General features: G+C 36.1%; 2 long non-coding RNA genes across 2 annotated transcripts; one reads left to right on the top strand and one right to left on the bottom strand.

Moving 5' to 3' along the window:
• On the bottom strand, positions 14,815-23,880 carry LOC110268981. The gene is made up of 3 exons (XR_002357785.1): positions 23,361-23,880; positions 18,589-18,815; positions 14,815-15,375 (listed from the first exon to the last, which is right to left on the bottom strand). It is a non-coding gene; the product is annotated as an uncharacterized LOC110268981 (long non-coding RNA).
• On the top strand, positions 19,322-23,059 carry LOC107628463. Its single transcript, XR_001617799.2, has 4 exons — positions 19,322-20,128; positions 20,200-20,280; positions 20,392-20,507; positions 22,888-23,059. It is a non-coding gene; the product is annotated as an uncharacterized LOC107628463 (long non-coding RNA).

Below are 27,123 nucleotides of genomic sequence, written 5' to 3'. Positions count from 1 at the left end.
CCTAGGACACTTTTACAGGACACATTTACCATTCTGTTGCTATTACTCCCCCTTTTGTCATCAAGGGCGGACAATAAGCATGATCAACAAAAATGATGTCTTGAATCCTGCAGAAAAGAGTCAGTTCACAGTGCAACAGTATTTAGAGTTATTACAGTCATCCAAAATAAAATAGTTAAAAAGAAGCAAAAGAAAACAGAGTTCATGAGACAAAAAGGAGATCAGTAGCAGCAGTTTTCATGAGACAAATCCTAGGCATTAGAAGCATTTCCCTCCGAGTCAGCTTCCTCTTCAACATCAGTGGCAGGGTCTTCATCCTTTTGAAGGTTATCAATGAAAGTCATGAACACAGCCACTCTATCCCTTGATTTCTTTAGGAAATTCTCATGCTTGCTAGCCATTTTCCTTTGTTCTTTGCTCATAGCAATCAAGTGATTTGATTGAGAAATGAACTCCTGAACAACATCTTTGACCACATTCAGCAAGGCAGATTTCTTTCCAGTAGAGATGGATGTACCCTCAGTGGAAAGAGAAGGAGATTCCTCATGAACAAAGTCATCATCTTCATCATCTAAGACCACCCTTTCAGATCGAGTAGGTCCTTTGGGCTGTTTCACTGAACCACCCCCTTTTAGGTATAAATGTCTATTTTGATATTCCTTATTGGTCAAGTCAACACCAAAATACTCAAATATGCAAGTTAGAAATATGCCACAAGGAAGTGCTTTGTCTTTTCATTCCTAACAGAGTCAAACATATATCTAACCATCAAGTATGCAAATGAAATTTCAGTTTTGGTGAGAAGGGCATATAAAATAAGAGTATCAGTGTAGAAAACCCTTTGATATGAGCCACTTTGAGGAAGTATAATGTGGTTGACCATTCAATGCAACTGAGCACACTCATATCCTAAGGCTTTGTGAGTGGGTGTAATACCATCAATTAAAGAAACATGTTCACAAATGTGAGCCAATGCATCATGATAAAAAATTTCAACACCTTCATCCCACTTAACCGAAGTGTAAGCACAAGGCCTAACATCAGTATACTTCAAAGCATCACTGATAGTTTCATTGTTTAAAACTATGTCTCGGCCCTTTACATATGAGTGAGCAGTGCCTTCATGATAAGTCATGTTGGCATAAAATTCTTTGACCAATAAGGGGTAAACAGGCTTTTTGATATCAAAAAGATGATTCCAGTCCAGAAAAATCAAGTTATCAACAAATGGAAAACCTTTTCTTTTCAAAGATGGTAAATCAGCGAGAAAAGATGGACACAGGGTACGATACTGGATAACCCCCGCATAAAAGTTATTATTCATGGCAGATTTGAATCTATAGGGGTTATAGTTCGAATGAGAGGTCAAAAAATGAGCTTTGTGATCAAAAGGTCCAATGTCTAGTTCTTTAACATTTTTGAGAGGGACTCGAGTTTTACCTCGTTGAGAGCGCACAGGAATCGACCAGAATTTTAGTTGTGTTGGTTTGGAAAGGTTCCTCAGCCGCCGGACGTTTGCCTTTGGAGGAGCTAGGCTTTGAAGAACCAGGTTTTGAGGAGCCTGGCTTGGAAGGAGTCACCTTCGGTGGTGGCGTTGGTTTGGTAGAGGTAGGGAATCTGGGAGTGTTTTTGGTACGAGCCATGGGGTCACAATGAGGAGGAGAGGTAGGAGGAGAAGGAGAGGGTGTGAAGGTTTGGTCTTGGGAGCGAGTTGATGGCTTGGAGGACCGCTTGAGGATTTTCTCACAAGGAGGCCTTTTAGCAATGGTTTTCTTCTTCATTTGGTAATATTTAGGCTTTTGAGGGAAGAGAAGCAGTAAATAGAGTGGGAAGAAACTGAAGAGTTTGAGGAGAAGTTATGGAGGGAAGAGAAGGAGTGTTGGTAACCGTACCCAAAAGAAAGTTTCTCAAACCATGCAACTGCATCACCACTGATTTGACTTGAAAAGACATGACCTCATTAAAGAAAGATTTAATTTGATTTTAAAATAAAACTAGAAATTTATTTTAAATTTTGAAAAACAAAAAATAAAATCAAACTGAATATCCTTTTGAAAAAAATAAAAATCCTTTCAAAAGATATTTTAAACACACAGCCCAACAAAAAAATTAACAACCAAACAAAACTTGTAACATCCATATTTGGGCCCAGAGATGGTTGGATTTAAAGAAACATATAGGACCACTCTGAATCTGATTTATGAGGTTGGCCCAATTCATTTCTTACTTGCAACAAGCCCAGAACACGCTGATTAAGGGGAACGTTCATCTTCTGCCCAGAATTGTCTCATACCTGTTTATGAGACAAAAAGCTCCAGCAAATTCATTAGCAATTATCAAACAAAGAATCATAACTCAAAATTCCTAGACTAGTCCTAAGCATGCAGAATCTGTCCTCAGCTAATGGTTTTGTGAAAATATCTGCTAATTGCTCCTCTGATTTAACAAATTGAATGCTAATATCCCCCTTTGGGATATGTTCTCTTATTGAGTGAAATTTCACTTTAATATGCTTAGTCCTAGAGTGCAAAACTGGATTTTTAGAAATATTAATGGCACTCACATTATCACACATCAAGGAAATATTTTCAGCATTTAATTTGTAATCGGCAAGCTGTGTTTTTAACCATAAAAGCTGAGAACAACAAGAAGAAGCAGCAATATACTTAGCCTCAGCAGTGGATAAGGCCACTGTTGGTTGCTTTTTACTTGACCAAACATTCAATGACTTTCCAAGGAAGCAACATAGGCCTGAAGTACTCCTTCTATCAACTCTATCACCAGCAAAATCTGCATCACAATAACCAACTGCAGAAAAATCATCAATCTTAGGATACTAAAGACCAAAATTGGATGTGCCATGAACATATCTAATGATTCTCTTAACTGCAGAAAGATGTGACTCTTTTGGTTTGGATTGGAACCTAGAACACAATCCAACACTTTGCACAATATCGGGTCTAGAGGAAGTTAAGTACATAAGAGAACCAATCATTCCTCTATACCTAGTCTCATCAACATCTTTCTCAGTTTCTCCCTTATCTAAATTTGAATTAGGATGCATGGGAGTACCCATGGGTTTGGAATTTTCCATACCAAATTTCTTAACTAATTCTTTGGCATACTTCTCTTGATGAATGAAAATACCATTTTCAGTTTATTTAATTTGCAGCCCAAGGAAAAAATTAAGTTCACCCATCATACTCATGTCAAATTCACTTGTCATGAGTTTTTCAAATTCAGAACAAAGGGATTCATTGGCTGAACCAAAAATAATGTCATCAACATATATTTGGACTAGAATAAAAGAATCATTAGAGTTCTTGATAAATAGAGTTATGTCAGTGGTGCCTCTTTGAAAATTATTTTTCAAGAGAAAAGAGCTAAGTCTCTCATACCAAGCTCTAGGAGCTTGTCTTAAACCATAGAGAGCTTTAGATAGTTTGAAAACATGATTAGAGTGCTCTTTATTTTCAAAACCAGGAGGCTGCTCCACATACACTTCTCTATCTATCACACCATTTAAAAATGCACATTTCACATCCATTTGATATAATTTAAAACCACAAAATGCAGCATAAGCTAAGAGAAGTCTTATGGCTTCCATTCGGGCAACAGGGGCAAAGGATTCATGAAAGTCTATTCCTTCTTCTTGGTCATATCCTTGTGCCACTAGTCTTGCCTTGTTTCTTGCAATGCTACCATCTTCTCCCAACTTGTTCAGAAATATCCACTTGGTGCCGGTCACTTTCTTTCCACTTGGCCTTGGAACCAAAGTCCACACTTAGTTCTTTTCAAACTCAAGAAGCTCATCCTCCATAGCTTTAACCCAAGAAGGGTCACTAAGGGCTTCCTTGACATTTTGAGGCTCTATTTGTGAAAGAAGGGCAATGTTTGATCCTTCATTTGCTTTTCTAGTGGAAGACCGTGTTTGCACTCCATGAGAAACATCTCCAATGACAAATTCCTCAGGATAATTCTTTAAGAATCTCCATTCACGAGGTCTGGTAGATTTGGAGGCAGATTCAGATACCAAGGGATTCTGGGTGCTGCTGGCTTCAGGATTTCCCTCAGATTCATGAGACAAAATGGAATTGTCTCTTGAATTTTCAGCAGTTGCAGTTTCTAGTTCAATTTGACCAGACTTTTTCTTTTCATGATTTTGAGTGGTTTCATCTTCTTTTTGAGCTTGATCTCCTGCATCACAATCTTCCAAAATGCTTTGCACCATATTAGTATCACAAAATGTAACATGTATAGACTCCTCAATAATCCTAGCATCTTGATGATAAACCCTATAGGCTTTACTAGTTGTGGAATATCCTACAAACAAACACTTATACGCCTTTGGATTAAACTTACCCAAATTTTCTTTGTTATTTAAAACAAAACATTTGCAGCCAAAGATGTGCAAGTAATCTAAGTTTGGTGGGTAGCCTTTCCAAAGTTCATAAGGGATTTTCTTCAAAAATTTCCTTATGATTGTTCTATTCAAAATGTGGCAAGCCGTGTTAACCGCTTCAGCCCAAAGGAATTTTGGAACATTGCTCTCACAAAGCATAGCTCTTGTCATCTCTTGTAAGCTTCTATTTCTTCTTTCCACAACACCATTTTGTTGTGGTGTTCTTGGACAAGAGAAGTTGTGAGATATTCCAAATTCCTCACAGAAGAATTCAAATAAATTATTTTTAAATTCAGTTCCATGATCACTTCTTATAGAAGAGATTTTTAAATCCTTTTCATTTTGAATTTTCTTGCAAAAAGGTTCAAAGGCCCGAAAGGCTTCATTTTTGTGTGCAAGAAACAAAACCCAACCAAACCTAGTATAGTCATCCACAATTACTAAACCATAATGTTTACCACCTAGGCTTTGAGTCCTTGTTGGACCAAATAAATCAATGTGAAGCAACTCAAGTGATCTTTTAGTAGAGATGTCTTCCTTTGGTTTAAAAAAACTTTTTGTTTGTTTTTCCATTTGGCAAGCATCACAAGTGATGTCTTTGTCAAACTTTATCAAAGGAAGGCCTCTTACTAATTCTTTCTTTACACGTTTGTTTATTTGAAACATACTTGCATGGTCTAATCTCTTGTGCCATAACCACTTTTCAGATTCTTTAGAGTGAAGACAAGCTATATTTTGATCCTTTAATTCATTAAGAGTAAGTCCATACATATTATTGAAACGCTTGGCAACAAACATTACTTCATTTGTTTTTTCATTAACAACACAGCATTCAAATCTTTTGAAAGTCACTAAATATCCTAAATCACTATCCCATATGAGCCTCCTTGCTTCCCTTTCTTTTCCAAGAATGACATTGAATTTAAGATATTCGATTATGGGGTTCATCCATCCTATGCTTTAATTGGATATTGCCATTGTGTCTGACCTGTTGTCTTCCTTTACTATTGATGGTGTATGGATAATTTCATGGATCAGTAAACACAATTAGCTCGAGCTAGCAAGTAAGGCTTCATATTGGTTGTTAGAAGTAGAAAACTCGAACTTTAATGATAGTTCAATCATTTTCTTCTTCATTTTTTAGGATAGCTCCTGCTCCACTTCTAGCTTTATTGGATGATCCATCCACATATAGAATCCAGGTTGTAAGATTTTCTTGGTCTTTAGTGTATTCAGCCACAAAGTCGGCTAGATACTGGGATTTGATTGTTGTCCAGGTTTCATATCTTAAGTCGAATTCAGATAATCTATGGCCTATTGTAGCATCCTTCCTGCAATGTTCGTCTTCTGTAGAATATGCTTCATGGATTGATTAGTTCGGACCTTTATAGTGTGAGCTTGGAAATAAGGTCGGAGCCTTCTAGAAGTGATGATAAGGGCATATGCGAACTTCTCTATCTTTTGATAGTTTAGTTCTGTCCCCTGGAGAGCTTTGCTTACAAAGTAGATGGGTTGTTGTTTGTGTTCATCTTCTCAGACTAAGGCTGAGGCTATAGCTCGGCTTGCAACTGCTGGGTAGAGAATAAGCTCCTCCCTTGGGACAGGTCAGGTAGGAATTGGAGGTTGGCTCATAAATGTTTTAAAGTTTCGGAAGACTTGTTCGCATTTCTGAGTCCATTCAAATTGGTTTCCTTTTTTGAGTATCGAAAACAAGGGTAGAGACTTCAAGGCTAATCCTACTAAGAACCTAGATAAAGCTATCAACCTTCTATTTAGTTGTTGGACTTTCTTGAGGCAAGTCAGACTTTTTATCTCTAATACTACTGTGCATTTGCTCGGGTTGGCCTCACTACCTCTTTGGATGAACATGAAGCCTAAGAACTTTTTGGCCTCCACTTCAAAGGTGAACTTTGAAGGATTAAGTCTCATCCCGTCCTTACTTATTGTGGTAAATACCTTGGCTAGGTTGGACAAGAGATTGAGGTCATCTCTGGTCATGACAAGCATGTCATCCACATACACTTCCATCAATTTTCTAAGGTGAGATAAAAATACCTTGTTCCTTAATCGTTGATATGTGGCCCCATCATTTTTCAATTGAAATGGAATTACTACATAATAATAGTTAGTTTTTGAAGTGATGAAAGAGATCTTCTCCTAGTCCGGCTTGTACATCGAAATTTGATTGTATCCTAAGTATGCATCCATAAAAGATAGATATCTATACCCTAAAGCTGAATCAACTAAGGCATCAATGCTTGGAAGAGGATATGAACCCTCGAAACAAGCTTTGTTGAGGTCGATGTGATCAACACACATATTCTATTTTCTATTTTTCTTTTTCACAAGGACCACATTAGCCAGCCATAAAGAATATTTTACCTCCCTTATGAACTCGGCTTCTAGTAAGGCTTACACTTGTTCTTCTACGACTTATGTTCTTTCAGGACTGAGTTTTTGCCACTTTTGCTAAACAAGTAAGAAGCTTAGATGAACGGCGAGTTTGTGACTCATGAGGTTAGGGTCAATGCCAGGCATATTAGAGGCTTTCCAAGCGAAGAGATCGGAGTTTTTCTGTAAGAGCTTAACGAGATTTGCCTTTAAGTTTTCATCCAGGTTGGCCCCTATACTCGTTGTCTTTTCTACTTAATCTTCGATTTGAACCTTTTCGACCTTCTCTTCAGGTTGTGGACGCAACTCTTCTCATGCTCGGACACCACCGATTTTTATAGTGTTGACTTCCTTACCTTTTGTAATGCCCCTTTAGTTGAGTCTTTCGTTGTAACACTTTCTTGCTAGCTTCTGATCTCCTTTTATAGTAGCAATTCCCTCTGCAGTTGGGAATTTCATGCTTAGGTGCGGTGTAAAAATGACTGCATCTAATCAGTTCAAGGTTGTTTGACCTATCAAAGCGTTGTAGGTTGATGCCACATTGACTAAAATGTAGTCAATGCTTAAGGTCCTTGATTTCATGCATTTACCGAAAGTGGCATATAACAAGATGAAATCAAGAGGTCAGACCGGCGTATCTCCTAACTCAAAAAGGTTGTCTGTATAAGCTTTTAGGTCCTTGTCTTCTAACCCAAGTTTGTCAAAAGTGGGTTTGAATAGTATGTCAGCTAAACTTCCTTGGTCCACTAAATTTCTATGAAGGTTTGCATTAGCGAGGATCATTGTAATTAGCACAGGGTTGTCCCGAGCTGGTGTCACCCCTTGTGCATCCACTTTGGTGAATGAGATTGTGGGTAGATCGGGAAACTCTGCTGTTTTTCCCGACTTGATATACTTCCTTAAGATGTCTTTTGCGTGAGAACTTAGTAACTCCTCCTCCTACAAATCCTCCATTTATCATGTGTATGTTCCTATCAGAGGTTTGTGGTGCCAATCTCGCCGACTTCCATCTTCATCACCTCTCTTCCTTTTTCCTGGGTCGTTCGACCTTTCAATGAGGTATCTTTCTAACCGACCTTCTTTGGCCAACTTTTCTATAACGTTTTTCAGATTGTAACAATCATTGGTAGAATGCCCATATAATTTGTGATACTTGCAATATTTCGCCCGACTTCCAGTTTTTTTGTGCTTAATAGGACGAGAAGGTGGAAGTTTTTCAGTATGACAGATCTCCTTGTAGATATTAACAAGAGAAAGTCGAAGCAGAGCATAGTTGTGGTATCTCTGAGGCTTTTTCGAGCTATATTTCTTTTTTTTTCTTTGTCTCATTATCCTTATCCTGAGCTTAATAAGGAGGATTTGGCCTTGTGACCGGATCTCTAAGTAAAAAATTCTCCTCCACGTTACTATACTTCTCTACCTATTTTTGTACTTCATATAAAAAGGTCAGATGCCGCTTTGATATGGATTGAGAAAATGACCCTTCTCTAAGGCCATTAACTAACCCCATTATTACTGCTTCGGGAGGCGATTTCTGTATTTCTAAGCAAGCTTTGTTGAACCTTTTTATATATGCTTAGAGGATCTCTCCAACTTCTTGTTTTACTCCTAAGAGACTTGGAGCATATTTAACTTTGTCCTTCTAAATTAAAAATGAGGTAAGAAACTTTCTTACCAGGTCATCAAAGCATGTCACCAACCTGGGTGGTAAGCTATCAAACCACTTCATTGCTGCTTTGGTTAATGTTGTCAAAAAAGCCTTGCAATGAGTCACATCAGACGTGTCGTTTAGATACATCCTACTCTTGAAACTACTGAGATAATGTCTTGGATCGGTCGTGCCATCATAGAGATTCATGTCGGGACTTTTAAAATTTCTTGGAATCCTAGTCTGCATGATCTCTTCTATGAATGGATCTTCTCTCCCAAAAGAGTTTTCTTCTCGTTCAATGTTATTGGTCCGATTTTGCAAATCAGCCTCTAATTTTAGAAGCTTTTCCTCAAGTTCCCTTCTACATTGTACCTCCCTTCGTAGATCTCTTTCGGCTTTTCTTTGTTGCTCGATCTCTTGTTCGAATTGCTCCAACCGTCCATGATGTCCATGTACGAGTCCCATCAGTTGAGTGTAGGGCTCTTTGTTCTCATGTGAATGTACCCCTGACTGTAGTCGTCGGGTGTGAGGGTTTCGTGATGCTCCTTTTCCATTAGGGTTACTTGCAACTTCTTGTCGTGGGGCATCACAAGGGCTCGATCGTCGTATAAGGCCTTGGTTCGGACTCAGATGCAGTACGCTCGTCTTCAAATTGTTCATCCACCATGGTGAGTGTAGACTTCTAGGTCTCCGGAAATGCACTAATGTTCCAAGGGTTACTTGAAATGGTGATTTGGGCCTGAATGTGAGATCTAGATTCCTTCTGAGGCAGCATTCGACTTGTGTTGTTGCCAAGGTGCTACCGTTCGAATTCCTTGTGAGGAGGTAGGGGTGGTACCTGCAAAAGACTTCGATGCTTAAGTTAGCAAAGGCATTAGGCAGTTTTTAAGTAGATTGGGTCCTGAATATACCTGAATATATTAGTGTATTTATAGTAGAATAGCTAACCACCTTTTTAGAGTAGTTATACCTTTGATGGTAGATAGCCATTCCCTTTTGATAGAGAAGTTGTTGAGATCTTCCTTCTAGATGGATATGAAATATCTTGAAAAGTAGTTATTTTTTTAAATAAGTAGGACTTTGTACATCTCTAATTGCGTGTGACCTCTATGAGATTGGGTAGGCGTAGAGGAGGCCTAACCTCTTGTGTAGGTCTCTATTCTTTTTGGGTCTAGCTTTATTTGGAGTTAGAGTATGAATAATATCCAATGAATTATATTTCAGATTTTTAAGATTTATTCGTTTACAGCTAAATATACTAGGTAAAGTCATTTTTATTTTCTAAATATTGAGTTTGACTTGGCCATATTTCGACACTACTAGCTAGACGCTTGTTGTCGACGGCATGTTTGGAATCGAGAGTTAGCTACGGCCAGATTGTCAATAAGTTAAAAGGTCATCGCTAAAATAGAGATTTTATTATTTTTTTAAGGAAAAATGTTATATATTAACGGCTTTGGTGGTTGTTAGTAAATGTAGACACCATGATCACACCATAATGCGTGTGAATTATGAGGTTGTATGTTTGATTTGTGTATGTATTAAGACAGATTTTGAGACATTGACATTTGAATCATAAACATAAAATATAGGTTTAATTATTTTTTTAGTCTCTGTAATTTTACAAAATTTTTAATTAGATTTTTAAATTTTTTTTTAATTAGTTCTCTATACCATATCAAATTTTGTAACTAAGTCCGTACTTAAAATACAAATTTACTTGAAGTTTAAAGTTATACCAATTAAGCTTAGAATTTTTTTTCTATAAATATATAGGATTAAATTTAATAAGTTTAGGGAGTTTTCATTCATTCACATACTCACTCTAAAACTTTTTAATTACACTAACGTGCATAAATATGAGTCACCAACCCATATAAATATATTGGCAGACTCCATTTTTTTCCAGTAGTTTTAATTCTATTTTTTTTTCTTTCATGATTTAATTTCTATTATTTTTATTCAAGTATTTGTTAATTTCTGTATATTTTAATGTACGTTTTGTAAAGTCTTCGAACAAAATCATCAATTATATATTACAAATTATCATGAATAATATCGCCCCACCCCCCACTCCGCTCTTCATTTTGATATGTTTAATTATTTAGTATATATATAGTCAAAGATAACTTTAGACTAAGACTCACATTTAAATACAAGAATCATGTTGGTCTAATTAATTAAGATGTTGATTTGACATAGTTAAATGATTGAGCAAATTAAAGCACGGGGATTAGGAAAGCATTAAAGGCCACAGAGCACGAAGATATATGGATGTTATAAGACATGTGATTATATTATGTGGTCTTTCTAGGAAATACCACTTTGAACGAAGGAAAGATCACTTTGGACGTAAATTCATGTTCATGAAATTCGCCGAAGCATCGTACTATCTATTTTAACCTAGGTACCACAAACCGACCAATTCAATTTTGTCTTCTTAGTATGAACAAATTTATACGTAACATTTAATCTTTTTCATGTGTTAAACGTTAAATATTAGTATGTTCATGCATGAGGAGAAAAGACTTGTACTTCACCGGTTACTACTGGCCACTTTAATTTTGGCGAATTCTTTATAATTTGATTTTAATTGATAAAAATTGATTATTTATATCTAAAATATATAACGATAACGAGAATACTGAATAACTGAAAAATAACAATATAAAAAGCATGAGTTTTGATATTCTCTCAACTGATCTCGACAAACGATCACTGGAAGAAGAAAATCTGATCGCTACAAGTACTAAAAAAGTGAAGATGGACGCTGTGGGAAATTAGCCCCAATCTGAAGACATGATAGAGAATTCTATTACTAGTACTACTCATATGAAGGCAAGATGGATGGAGAGGGGATCAACATCAACTTGAAAACGTGGTAGAAAATACTATCATGACTACTACTGGCATAAATCTTCCTCACCCCTAAGAGGAGAATAAAAAGGAGAAAAAAATGAGTGACAATACTATCTGAAAGATTTTTTATTGGGATATGATGGTTGATAATGGTTTTGAAAATCTAAATCCTAAAGAAATAGCTGATTTGGTTGCAGAAGAATAGAAATAGAATTTATGAATATAGTGGATAACTTAAGACTCCCTTTACTCCAAAGCTCAACATCCAGGTTTTTTTTAAAGGAATATGAAGACTACTGCAGACTATAGAAAATTTCCCTGGTTATTAAACCTTTAGGCAAGTCTCTCAACCTTTAAACCATGGAAAAAGGATGGGTCCTCAAGTGATGGGCTAGAAAGGATGCATGTGGTCAATATCATGGATCATGAAAAAAATTTCTTCTTGGTTTTTTAATCAAGAAGATTATGCTTACGCACTGTTTGAGGGACATAAGGCTACACTTATATAGAATAGCTATGGACCTATGGTATACAATGTGGCTACGTTTTAAAGATAATTCAGTAGTAAAGATAAGTGTAGCCTATTCTAGTAAGCATGAAAGCTGAAAAGCGTAGCTTTTGGTCATGAGTAGCATTACTTGAAAAGCACACCCTATTCTTGAACGCAAAAAGTGTAGCTTTTGATACAGAAAAGGGTAGTCTTTGAGAATATGCAACGGCCGAATAGGCATCCCCCACTAAAGCATCTCCAAAGTAAAAAAAGCGTAGTCTTAGCCAAAGGCATAATTTTTTTTCATTTTTAACTACACTTTTCAAGTGTAGTTGGATAGGTATTTTTCTTGTACTGTTCAATGCAATTTTGGCAAATTCTCTTAATTAGTGTGTCTAGTCTTTTTCATTTATTTAAAAAAAATTACTTACGTACATATTGAATTGATTTTAAATGCTGTGTAATTAAATAATGATTCATAATGATATACTTGTTATAACTCAGTTGTAATTGTTAAAAATTGATTATTTATATCTCAAAAATATAACGATAATGGGAATACTGGATAATTGAATAATAACAATATAAAAAACACAAGTTCTGATATTCTTTCAACAGATCTCGACAAGCGATCAATGGAGGAAGAAGATCTGGTGGTTAGAAGTACTAAAAAGGTGAAGATGGACAATGTGGGGGATCAGCCCCAATCTGAAGACATGATAGAGAATTCTATTGCTTATACTACTCACATGAAGGCAAAGATGGATGCCGAGGGGATCAACATCAACCTAAAAACATGGCAGAAGGTACTACCACGACTACTAGTGGCATAATTCTTGAAAAAGAATCTATGGATATGGTGGATAACTTAAGACTCCCTTCAATCCAAAGCCCATCATCTATGTTTCTCTAGAGGAATATAAAGATTAGTGTAGACCATAGAAAATTTTTCTGGTTATTTAGCCTTTAGGCAAGTCTCTCAACCTTCAAGCCATGGAAAGATGGGTCCTCAAGTGATGGGCTAGAAAGGATGTAGTCAAAATCATGGACCATGAAGAAAATTTTTTCTTGGTTAGTTTCTTTAATCAAGAATACTATGCTTATGCACTGTTTGAAAGACCATGAATGATTGCAAATCACTATTTATTCGTACAAATTTGGAGGCCCTTCTTTCTTCCTTAGGAGTTAGATTTTCGTAAGGTGGCTGTATGAATCAAAATTTTAAATCTTCCAGCGGAACTGTATAATAAGCACTTGGAGAGATAATCTGCCATATGGTTAATTCAGCCACCGAGGCGGCCAAAACCACCAGAAAAGGGGAGGACAACAAGGCATGGGGGAAAAACAGAATCGTTGGAGAAAGAGCACCAAAACAGAAAGGATTCTCAAGTGGCGCAAAATTAGGAAAAAATCTCAAAAAAATTAGATTACAAACAATCTTGGAAGGAATCATATTAGCAATAATGACAACCCATTTGGGCCATGGATGCTGGTTAAAAATACTCTAGAACGAATAAAGCAAGACCTGAGGATATTTCCAAAGAAAAAACGGAAAGTTTTTATACTTCAAGGTACCAAGTTTTATCTGAAGATGATCTAGAATCTACAAATGAAAAAAATCAAGACATAAATGTTGAAAAGGAAAAAAATTATTATAGAAAATCTGAAGCAGAAAATCAAGGAAGGCTTGGACAGAACATGTCAAAGTCTAACAACTTCTCATCAGTTTAGAAAAATCAACAAAAATCTAAAGTATCAAATTTTATTTTGAAAGACAAAATGCTAACCAAAATAGAAAGAAGATCCTGATTCAAAATCAACCCAAATCAAGTAACAATCAATGTGTTGTAAAAGCTATGCCTCAAGCTCAGGTGCAGAATTTGGAGAAATCTAAAGACAAAGAGAAAGTCAAAGAGATCATCAAGAATATTGGAGGAGTTTTAGCATGCTATAGAAACGGCTAGCTAGACAACAACAAAATGGGAAATTTATTTCTATTCCGATGCAGCAGATACCACTATCATGGCCCTCATTTCAAGGTACATGGGTGGAGCTAATTTCGACCAAGGAGATGGAAGCACGACAAATAATCTTCCTGACCCAGGTGACACAAATGAAAGTTTAATCACCGATGATATGGTCATTCTTGATGACCAGAATTTGGAAAAGGAGGAATCTCCTTCAAGCCCAAGGCCTATTCTCAAGAAGATTTTTTTATCCTTATCTTTTTTTTATTCATGAATTTATTAATTTGGAATTGTAAAGGAGTTATTGTTAAAATGCTCTCTCATATTATTGAAGATATGTCTTATAGATATAATGCTAATGTTTTTGTGTTATTGAAAACTCATGTTAGATAATAAAATAGATAAAAATAATAAAAAAATTGAACTTTGATTCTTGGTGTATTAGTGAAGTCGATGGATTTTTTGGGGGCATTTGGTGCTTATGAAATAAAGCTTTTTGGAAGACTGAGCCTATATCTATTGAGCGCCAGCTTATTCATCTAAAGATTAGTGATTCTCAAAATAATTTTTGGTGGTTTACAGCAGTCTATGACAATCCTCATACACAGATTAGAAGGAGTCTTTAGGGTAGATTGGAGGCTTTAGCTGATAATGCACAAGGACCATGATGCATTGGGGGTGACTTCAACTCTATTTTGTCTTTTGATGATACTGGAGACAACTCAAACCTATCTAAAGATCATAATAGATTTTTATCTTGTACCCATCTTTGTGGTGTTAGCGATCTTGGATTTTCGGGTCCACCTTTTACTTGGCAGAGAGGCAATACGACAAGAAGGCTGGACAGATTTTTGTACAACCTTGACTTCAAATCATTTACCCATCTTGCTCGAATTCAATCATGTAACATCCTAACTTTTAGTACCTCATGATTGCATTAAAAGTCCAGGCGTTACCTACCTCTAATCTTTTTTATTTAGTACTTTATTTATTTAATATTGAGCCTCTGCGAAATACAAGTAAATTTTTAATTATAAAAGCGAAAAGCCTTTACTTTAAACCACTTAATAACATAAGTATATTCACATAGCATTATATACATAGACTTATTTCAAAAATTCTCAAATATAGGTCCTACCCCTCTGTAACCAAAATGACAAATGACGAGGGAAAAAATCTCAACTAAACCAAAAACAGAAAATACAAATACATATAGCTTTGTAGAAAATCTGTAGGGGGTGAGAACATCGTCCTCACAGGTTCTCAGTAGGAAAAGAAATACCATCAAAGCAAAGAAATACTTGTAAATAGAAAAATCCCATTATAAAAACAGTTTCTTTTTAAAATACACTTTGAAAAAGTTTTATAAGAAATCTTACTTCGGAAATATCGTAAAGAATCTTCTTTAGTTTACAAATTTCTAAAGTAAATCATTTAAAAGCGAAGAGACCAAGGGCATGCCTAAGGACTTCCTACCCAACCAACTTACATCGCTGATTCTTATCCATCCAGTACATAATCTAAAGTATCGGGGCAATACCAAGTCCAATCTACCTCAACCTCCATCACCACATCAGGAACAACCCCCAACATCACCACCGCCAGCATGAGAGATCTGTTAGTTTTCAAACACAGATAAAATAATACAAAGCATACACAAAAAGAGTACAGATAGAGTAATTAGGTCAAATAGCAGATAGATACAATTATTCAATTAGACAAACCAAATACAAGATGCACACCCAAATAATACACACAAATACAAATGATGCATGTCTGCCTTACGGCCTCCTACTCCTTCCTCATCGTGGTTTTTGGTTCGTCTCTCCCTCATTTCCGTCTCGGGCTTCCTTCAGTGACGGCCCCTGAACTTGGCGACGGTGACTCCTATCGGCTCTATGGTGGTGACAGGCAATAACTCCTCCCTCCTCCTTCTCTTCTTCTCCCACTCCCTTCTCTCCTTTCTTTCTTTCTTTTGTTTTCTGTTGTTGTTGTATGTAGTGTTTAGGGAAGGGGGTTGGCAGCTAGGGTTGGGGGAAAGTGTGTGTTGTGTTTAGTTAGGGTTTGTGTGAGAATATGAAATAAAGTTAGGGTTAGGGTTTCACTTTGGGGATTTTTAGGTTAATTAGGGTAGGATAATTTTAATAAAATTAGAGTATAGAGTATTAATTTGAAATATAATTTAATTCCTTAAAATTATAAAAAATTATTCAATAATTATAAAATTAGATAAAAATTCTAATTTAAATAGTCAAAACCTCATTATTTTTAAATTTCTAAAATTTTAAATTGTAAATAAAAAAATACTCAATAATTGTAAAGTGAGATAAAAACCTTAGTTTATTTCAAATTCAATTTATCAAAACTTGCTATAATTATCTTTGATAAAAAATTCTAAAATTAAAGCCTTTAATGAATAAACAAATTGAAATTAGTTCATAATAATAAGATTTTTCAAACAATTCTGGGTCTTACAAGTCAAGCCAATATGAAAAGAGAAGATAGGCCATTCAAGTTGCTTGCTCCTTGGATACTCCACAATGACTATAAGGCCCTCATGGAGTGGAGTTGGGAGAAAGAAGTAAAGCTAATTCATAATATCAGCACTTTTGTTGGAAAGGCAAAAATTTGAAACAAAGATGTCTTTGATCATATCTTTAAGAAGAAGAACAGTTTGCTTCTTAAGATGGAAGGCGTAAATTGCATGCTATCTTGTGACATTACTCCATTCTTAGACAAGCTGCAAAAGAACTTATGGAAAGAATATGAAGCGATTGTGATTCAAGAAAAAGAAACAAAATCACTTCACTTAAGGATAGCAATAGGGAGTGGATTGATAATCCTAATATCTTTAAAGCGATGGGTGTATCCTTTTTTAAATCATTATATACTTATGACATAATTTATTCTTCTTTTTCTATTTCTGATGCTTTTCCTATAATTGCTGAGCAGGATATGCTAAACTTGGGGAGGAGGTATCTCTTCAAGAAATTAGAAGTGCTATCTTCAAATGGAAAGCCCCTAAAAAAGATAGTCTTTCAGCCAAGTTTTTCCAATTTTCTTGGGATACTATCAAAGCATCTTTATGTTTTTGGATTAAAAATACTTAAGGATCTTGGACAGATTAGGGATGTAAATTAGACGTTTATTAATATTATTCCTAAAACTTAAGCACCTGAAAATTTTACTCATTTTAGACTTATTAGCTTGTGTAATATATGCTATAATATTACTAAAATTATTGCTGAAAGACTAAAAATCTATATACCTGATCTTATTGCTAATTATCAAGCAAGCTTTATTCTAGGTAGAATTAGCGCTGATAATATTTTTGTGGTTCAAGAGGTCATTCACACTATAGGATTAAGAAGAGTGGCAAAGGATTTATGGCCATCAAGATTAATCTTGAAAATACCTACAATAGATTAAGTTGGAATTTCATAGTGGATACTCAAAGATTTCTACTATGAACCTTCTCTGGAATTTTCAATCCGAAGATTTCCATCATACTAGAGGTATTAGACAGGGAGATCCTCTCTTACCTTACCTCCTTGTGCTTTATATCGAGAGACTTTCTCACTTAATTTATTCCCTCGTAAGGGAACGAAAGTGGAAACCTATTAAGCTTTCTAGAGGCAATTCTAATCTCTTTCACCTCTGTTTTACAGATGATTTAATCCTGTTTGTTCAAGCTAATAAAGAACAAATTTTGGTGATAAAGGAGGCGCTATCTAAGTTTCGCAAAAGCTCAGGTCAAAAAGTGAGTTTCCAGAAATCATGTGTCTACTTCTCAAGGAATGTGCATCACTCTATTCATCAAGAAATCAATGGCCACCTTAGTATAAACCTCACCAAAAATTTGGGTAAATATTTCGGTGTGCCCCTCATGCATGAGAGATGTAACAAGCAACAATTTCAATTCATCATTGACAAGATGACTAATAAACTTTCTAGTTGGAATATGAAGTCTCTCTCTCTCACGCAGGAAAGTGTAGTTAGTTCTTTCTTCTATCCATATGCATGTGATATAAATTATGAAGATCCCAAAGGAAACTTGTAACCAAATTGATAAAATTTATCGACATTTTTTTTGGGGTTCCAGTGACAGAGAATCCAAAATCCATTTGCTTAATTGTGATGCAGTTTACGAACGAAAAAATAAATGAGGTCTTGGATTGAGAAAGGCACAAGAACCAAATAATTTGTATCTCGTGAAATTGGCCTGGGGACTAATCACCAATTCTCAGTCTCTTTGGGTTAAGGTCATGAGGGCTAAATATAGATGTGGTAGTGAGATGATTCCTAAGGTTGTCGGGAAAACCAGTTGCTCAAATGCTTGGAGAGGGATAGTCAAAATCTAGAACATTTTTAAAAGGAACATTATTTGGAGGATCGGTGATGGAAATTCTGTTAGATTTTGGGATGACCATTAGATATCGGATATTGATACTCTTTGGAACTTTGCCCTGGTTAATCTCGACGAAGATAGCAAGGAGGAAAGACTAAAAAGCTTTGCTAATCAAGATGGAAGATGGGATTGGGAAAAAGTGACTCAATTCCTTCCAGAAGAAATCTTAGAACTTATCAAGGTAATCAAAGCTCCACAAGAGGAATTAAGGCCTGATTCTATTGCCTGACTCCCTATCCCTAATGGGGAGTTCAATATAAAGTCTGCCTATGAGAAATACTATGACAATGATGATATTCCAGACATCAATTTCAAACAAATTTGGAAACTTAAACTTCTTCAATGTCTAAAAACTTTTGTTTGGCTTCTAAAACATAAAGCTTTACTCACAAATTCTAGAACGCAGAGAAGAGGTCTTACCAATGATGTAAGCTACCTAAGGTGCCATAACCATGAAGAGACCCTGCTCCATGTGCTCTGGGACTGTCCTTACATCCGTAGCATTTGGGTCAAAAATGTCAATAATACTAATCACATCGAGTTCTTCAACCAAGACATGTAAAGCTGGCTGGAGAGCAATCTGAGTTTAGGGACTCGCAATTCTTATGTGACTTCTTGGAACATTTTCTTTTTCACAACCGGAAACTCTACTAGAAGAAACAGGAACGAGTTAATCTTTTGTAAGACGCAGGACTTTTGAAAAGTCTTATTATGATCAAGTCTCAAATCATATAGTTATTTACAATCTTAATTTTAGAAATTATTCTATTAAAGATAATTAAAGCAAGTTTTGATTAATTGAATTTGAAATAAATTAAGATTATTATCCAATTTTAAAATTATTGGATTATTTTCTATATTTAAATTATAAAGTTGGTAGTTATGAAATAATAAAAATTTTATATGATTTGGAATAAATAATTAATATGTTAAAATATTAATACTGCTGTTTTGGAAAATAAAGAAATTAATTATATTATTTTTAATTTTTGAATTTTGAACATTTTATTGAAAATAATTTGTAAAGTTGATGAACAAATAGTATTTTTATACATTATTATTATTGGATTAAAATTTATTTCTAATTACTGTATTATCCCTACATTTATTTGAAATTACAAAACTACCCTTAACCCTAATTTTACTCAAAACCCTAATCCCCTCTAACCCTAACAGCCACCAAAACCCTCCCCCAACACCCAGTAGCAGCAACGCTGCAATAAGAAAGAAAAACGAAGCAGAAAGGAAGAGAGAGTCAGAGAGCTGCGGCAGGAGAGGAAGAGAGGGATGAGCCAACGCTGGTGGGCCTCGTCGCCACCGCCAAGCTGCTCGCCACTCACCGCCATCGTCGCTGGTGTGACGCGGAGGAGGGAGCCAGAGGAGAAGAACGGCACCGTTCCTCGTCACGGCCAAAGCTCACCGCGTCGCCGTCGCACTCACCGCGTCGCGCCACCGCTGTAGTCCTTGTCGTCGCCGTCCTGTGGAGCTGCCGCCGGACTGCTGTGCGTGAGGAGCTCGTGATGTCCCCACCATTGACGTTGCGGAGGAGAGAGCCCAAAGGAGAGAGACTGCGCGACAATGAGGGAGGAGGACACGGGCTAGTGACGCGAGGAGCGCGACTCGCTACGCTGCCGTGTGCTATCGCCGCCGTCGAGCTCCCATGGCAACCACCGGCAAGATTCAAAAGAGAGAGAAGCTCGAGGAGAGAGAGAGAGATCGGCAGAGGGAGGGTTTCTGTTCGTGCAGCCGTGCCTCCCTGCCTTAGATTCCTCACCGTCTCCACTGTTTTTCACCACCGCTGATGTTGTCCGTCGCCGTTGCTTGCCATTCGGAGCGACTACATCGCTGTTTCTGCCGTTCTGCTCACCGGGTGTGGCGCGGTTGTTGCGGAACCATCGCCGAAATTTCTGGCCGCTTTTGCCGCTTGAGACCCTGCTGCCGTCGCCAAAAAATTTTGTCGGTAAGGGTTTTAAATTGATTCTTCTTTCCGTTGAGTTTCTGGGAATCTCATTGTCGTTGCATGTTGTTCAGGTCGCCGCTACCGCTTGAGGTGGCTACCGGGATGTCGTCGAACTGGTTCAGAGCCCGACACTATTTCATTTCGCTAGTTCAGTAAGTATTTCTATTTCGAAAGCCCCGCGTTAGTGTTCTATATTGTATTAAATCCTTTACGATATTAATGTTCTTAGGATTTAGTAACCGAGGTTGATTGTTGTGATTTAGAGCTGTTTATGCTGCCGCAAAAATGTGTGGGGCTGTGATTTGAAGCTGACGTTGATTTTGGGTCGAGTCAAAAGGATTTTTGAGAGGCGTTTGGACTATAGTTTCAATTTGTCGAGGTAGGGGCCTTTTCAGAAACCACATTTTGTGAAATAGAATTATTATATATGGATATTGACATGAGAAAATGTATCTTTGAGTGATTGTATAAGTCTTATGTAGTTGTTGGTTGTCTTGGATGAATATGAATGCTTGATTGGCTGGGTTATTGTTCGGTTTCGTGAAACGGACAATTCTTGAAATGCTTCTTTAAAGTTAATTTGTAAAAGCTTTGAAATCGAGTTCATCCTCTTAGAAATTGATTTGAACTTAATTTGGTGATCTTGAAATCTAAACATGATGCACCCTTGAAAACAGCTTGATTTTGAATTGATTTGGTTTTGAACCCATTGAAGAGGGTTGCGGAATGGTTAAGTTGGGACCCGGAAAGGGTGGCAAAGTCCAAGTTTTAGGGGAGGTGCTGTCGAAATTTCTATAAAATTCGGGACTTTAATTGGAAATGTTATTCGTAAAATTATGAATTTAAGGCCTTTACTATTTCACTTGGAGAATTGTGAATTTAAGACTTTTATTTTCTTCACTTGGATTATTTCTGAAAGTGATAAAATTATGTTTTGAAAAGAATCTTGGAAAAGAGGATTATGTCTTAGCTTGGTTTCCTAAGAGAAGTACTATATTTTTGGGTGCAAGTCATTTGGAAGAGAATTATGTTTTTAAGGCTGTTTAAGAGGTGGAAGGAGTTTAGGTTTCCTTGGATTTGACTGAAACATGATTTATGTTGTTTGAATTTGACTTAAAGATTTCAGTTATAGAAGTTTTAGTGACTTTGAAAGAACTTGGATTTCGATTTACAAATTGTAATTTTTGACGTTTTAGGGAAGGTTTAAAGTATTCTTTGAGTTCTGGTTTAGCAAAACTAAAATGATTTCCGAGCCGTTGGAAACGTTTCAAATTTTTAGCATGGTATTGAAATTTGTTTTAGTTTAAGTAAAAGGAATGATTTTGAAAATGTGGTTGGAGTAACTGATTACACGACTTGGTTTGGCTTGAATTCTATTCTTATTTTCATTTATTCAAATCAAGAAAATTAAGGTTTTACAGATTTTGAATGAATTTGAGGAAATGAATTATGTTATGCTCCCCTAAAGACTTGAGACTCTGCCAAGAAACTTTTTTACAAAATCCTATTTTTGGATGGATGATTTTGAATATTTCAGAAGAGTTCTTTAATTTGCAATGGTTTTGGAAGTTTTGGAAAGAGGATGCCGAGGGTGGCCTTGTTTTAAAAAGGGAACCTATTTTGAGTAAAAGTGGCTTATGAGCCTGAAATGATTTGAGGAATGAGAATTTTAAAGCCAAGGCTGAAAAGAACTGATTTTTTTATTTCAAAGTGAAGTGAATTGAGAAGCAGTGATTTATGGCTTGAATGATGACTTTATGAGTTTGATGATGTTGGATGGTGGAAGTGCTATTTTGTTATGAGCCGGAATGGCTATATATGATAACGAATTATGACTGTTTGTGTAATATGTTATGAGTCGGAATGGCTGTATATGATAATGAATCATAGTTGGTTGTGAAATATGTTATGATCCGGATGGCTGAGTATGAATATGAATGGTTATTGAATTGATAAAGTGATTGTTGCACTTCCAATTATCTAAGATACGAGTTTCCCTGGGTAGAAGCAGTGGCTAGCCACCACGTGCTCCAGGTTGAGACTCGATACTCTGCTGACCCTATGTCGTAAGCGTGGCCGGACACTGTGAAAGTTCCGGATGAGTTCGTCCCCGTGAATATACACCAGTGAGGGTGCTGGATATGAATTATGATTATGACTGTGAATAACTCAAGTTGGGGATGCACGACAGAGGGACAGTCCAATGGTTATCTACTAGGTCTTGTCGGGTTGGCTTTATAACCGACAGATGATATCATCAGCCACTAGGACAAGCATTCATCATATGCATCTATGTGACATTGTTTGAGTGTGCATATTGTACTTGGTTTGCCTTTGTGATTAATTGTGGTTAACTGCTAATTGTTCTACTTGAAGTAATTGTTTGTTTTTGCTTGAACTTTCCTACTTGTGTTTGCGACTAGGATTCTGTTGGACCGTGATGATAGGTTGTTGTTTGGACTGTTTGGGCCTAGGGCCGTGGTTGATCATGAGGCGGGCCGAAGGCTATGTTTGGTTGATGTTTTTGGTTCAGAAAAGTATGAAAAACTAATCTGGTTCAGCATAGATAAACCTTTTGAAATGCTTTTGAATTTTTGAGAAAAGAACAGTTTCTTTTTTCAGAAAAGATTTCAGATTTTTCTTTATAGTAAACTTTTGCTTTTGAAAAGATGCATAAGGTGGTTATTAATCATTGTAATGATTTTATCTCGTGTATCCTATTATAGTAATTCTGTAATGATGTTCTCACTCCCCTACAGGTCTTTTTTTTTCAGGTTACGAACGACGAAGTTCGGAAGAGTTTATTTCTTTTCTGTTAGACGATGTTTCTGTATTGTTTTAGTATTTATGTTTTCCTTGCCTTTAACTCTGCAAGTTTTGTAAGAGGGATAGGATTTTGATATGAGATGCTCGTAAATTAATATGTATATATATATATAATATGTATTTTATATGAGCGTTGTAATTTATATTGTAAGTATGAATGTATGTTTTCGAAAAATTCGGTTTAAGTTTTAAACAGGCTCATATTTTAGTATTAAATATTATAAGAGGTCGTCGTAATACCCGAGCTATCAGAGGCGTAGCCGAAAGCGTGACATTTTGATAGTTAGGATGTTACATCTTCAATCAAGGAAGTATCTCGAGTGCAAAACTATTCTACTCATTATCAAATAGCAAGAACTTATGAAGAAATTATATCCTTTTTAGAAGCAAGTAAAAGAACCCATACCTCACCAACAATGCAATATATAGGTTGGGTTGATCCTGTGGCGGGGTGGTATAAGTTGAACATGGATGGCTCTTTCTCTTTCTCTACAAGTGTCGACACTTGCGGCGGATTGATCTGGGACCATCATGGAAGACTAGTTGCAGGATTCATGCTAAGAATCGGTAATAATTTCATCACTATGGCTGAAATTTAGGGGCTATATATTGGATTGAAGCTTGCCTTAGACCTTAACCTTCAAAATCTAGAGATCAAGACCAACTCTATGTGTGTCATCTAACTCCTCCATCACCATCATGGGCAACGCCACGCTTCAACTTCGTTGATTCGAGCTATCAAGCTCTTGCTTACAAATCCTGAAAATTTTTTAGTTAGACACATTCTGAGGGAGGCGAATTTTGTAGTTGATGCTGTTGCTAAGAACACTCATGGTGCCATTGAGAGTCTCCATTGTTTTGTCGAAGCCCCTAAGTTCTTGGTTCCCCATCTAAAAGCTGATAAGAAAGAATTTAGGTTCTCTCGCTCTTTCTTAATTTAGGACTTTTTTTACTTAAATAAATTAAAGAGAATTTAAAATTACCAAATTCTCCTAAATCAATTTTTGCTACGTGAATCTCCTCTTCCTATTATTATATAAATCGTCCGAGGGTTTTGTGCTTTAAGTTTGGACGTTAAACATCACAGGCTGCGACGATTTATGTTTAAATTTCGTAATCCAAAAATATGTAAATCGTCCTAGAATATTGTGCTTCACCAAATGAGTGTAAATTGTCCCGGACTAAGCAAATTTATGTATTTTTAGCATAAAATACAGTAGGCAGGGATGATTTACTCGCAATGAGTAACACTCAGTAGCCTACCACAATTTATGTACAAAATCTAATACATAAAATCTTGGAATAATTTATGTAGAAAATCAAAGGCACAATACATTTTCAAGAGTTACGTTTCGCAGAGAGCCACCATTGTAACTGCGACGAAATTTTTTGAAACAAGAAAAATTGGGAAAGAAAACAGGTTTGTGCAGTTGAGGAAAATGAGAGCCAAAAGAGTGTTTGAAAAAAATGTAGTTTTGTCTAATATATACGTGTAACATCGTAACTTTTAGCACCTCATAATCGTACTAAAAGTTTGAGTGCTACTTACCTCTATTCCTTTAATTATATATTATGTTTATTTAATATTGAGCTTTCGTGAATACGAACATAAACTCTTATTAAGAAAACAAAAGGAGACTTTGTTTTAAACTATTTAATCATAAAAGTATATATATTCACATAACTTTATATACATAGACTTATTTCAAAGATCCTTAATACAAGTCCTACCCCGTCTAAAAACCAAAATAATAAATGACGAGGGGAAAATAAATTCTAACAACTCAACTTGTGAAAATAATCTTCTATACTCGTGTAGCTCCGCACTAAACCTTCGCACCTGTAGCTGAAATGGGTGGAGATAGGGGGTAAGAACTGGGGAGTTCTTAGTAGAGTCGGGGTTAAGTTCATTATTTAAATTTGAAACTCATATTTTCCTTATAAAAATTTCACGCAAAATGACATTTCATATATTTCACCACTTACTAAGAAACCATTTTAACCAAAGCTTACCACTAATCCTTTCAGTCACGGCCTTTGACCCAAATCAAATCAACTCGGCTTCTACGGCCCAATTCAACACAAATCACCATTAAAACTCAATCACAAAACAGAATCAATCATAGGCACAAATAATGCAAGACAAACACAAATCAGAGAGCAATTACAGAACATAGAATCCAATCACAAGCACACACAATCATAAAAACATAATCACAACAAGTATGCGCAAATAAATATGATGCATGTCTAGTCCTATATAGGCTATGAGCTCATGTGTCGGTTTGTTGCCCGATTCCCGACACTGGTCCTGAGATAAGCGTTTCGTACCGCCGACCTTATCTCAGCCAACGTCCCCTCCATGAGTGTTACGCATCACCGTCCTCATAGGGAAACCTTCCTTCCGGTCTCCAATGAGCGTTACGTATCGCCGTCCTCACTGAGCCGCCCTTATAGTATCGAGTGAGTGTTATGTATCGCTGTCCCCACTAGACACTTGGCACTAAGGCCCAAACAGCACTCAATTTCTTTTCAATCTTTGCTCTCTACTCTACTACCGTAGAGATCCCTTTACTTAATACATTCTTTAATTCCTTTAATTCTTTTGTTCTCTGTTATTTATTGAATTATATTTTCACTTAACTCAACAACCTTTGTCTGAGTTTGGCTTCCAGTGTCATAACCTCTGTAAACAACTTCTATCTTACAGCTGCGCCTCTCTTGAGCCGATGTATGCAAACATAACCTCTGTAAGCAACCTCTGCCTTACAGGTGAGGCTCTCTCTAGCCAATGTATGTATTAACAACCTCTGTAAGCAACCTCTGTCTTACAGGTGCGACCATCCCCTGGAGTGGCTGATGTATCTCTGGAAAGCGAATCTCAGTGGACTCACTACCATATCTTTACTTATCTCATTTTCTTTTCGTTCTTTCTTTTCTTTCTTATCATTTCACAATATAATTTATCTTCGCATTATTCCCTCACCTTTCCTTAAGTGTCTAATAGAAAAGAATTATAAAGTACTTTAATTAAGTCTGCATTCTCTAAAACTTTTAAGATTACTCTGTTTGCTCTTCTCTAACTTATAATAATATTAATAATATTTCTACTAGTTAATATTCATAATGAAAAATACCTGAAAACTTATATAATTACAAATTGTACCTCGATTTTTGTATACAAAAATAATTTTATCCTTTGAAAATAAAGTTTAAATATTAATCTTCTTATTCCAAAACTGAAAGCCCCTTTCCTTTTAAAATATTACTTGTATTTTAATCTGTTTTCGAGATTTTCGGTTACTGATTCTTCACAGCTTTTAATTTAATCTTTCAACTTCTAAATCTCTTCAATTTCCTCAAAATACCACATCACAATAATCCCAAAACCTTTAAAACAACCATAGCTGAGCTGTTCTTCATAGCCAAACCAGCAAATCACAAGCAACAACAATAATTCAACATAAACTCATTCAAACTCAAATAATAATCAACCAAATCAACATTCACTTATCAAATTCATATTTAATTATTATATAGTTACCAAATCCTACCTCCGTACATAAATCATAACAACGAAATTTTTGGAAAAGCTTTCTGACCGAGCTGCTGAAGAACAAAGCGTCAGGAATCGTCTGTACCTCCTAGAACTCCAATTAGCTGAACTTAAGAGAAAAAGGAATTACATCACCGTCAACTTCTACCAAACAAAAGTGATGTCAACGTGTAGAGGAAGAGGATACAAACACTTTTATCAGATTAAATTTTTTATCAAAATTACGGATGGTAAGAAATTGAAGTCGAAAGTTTTGAGGGTTTCACGATTTCCTTTCTCTCTATCCCACGGTCGTTTCTCTCTCTCTTTTCTTTTAATATTGGTTCGGTTCCAAGAGAAAAGAATGAATATTAGATGGTGAAGGATAATGAATGGTGACAAGGTATCACAATTATTAAGTAAAGGAACATATAATCATTAGGAAAAGTCTAGGGGCCAGCAATTTTATTGAATTTTGGCCAGTATGTAACCAGCAGAGAAATGTGAGTCATTAGATGAAATTTTACACCAATCTCACACCATTAAATCATCATTGATAGCTATTTGATGGCTACCAATCACAAAAGTTGCTGATCCCCTAACATTACTCTAACCATTATATTTACGTATATCT

This window comes from Arachis ipaensis, chromosome B02 (genome assembly GCF_000816755.2).
Source record: "Arachis ipaensis cultivar K30076 chromosome B02, Araip1.1, whole genome shotgun sequence".
In the NCBI taxonomy this organism is placed as follows: domain Eukaryota; kingdom Viridiplantae; phylum Streptophyta; class Magnoliopsida; order Fabales; family Fabaceae; genus Arachis; species Arachis ipaensis.
This window is presented reverse-complemented; position numbering and strand designations above follow the sequence as displayed.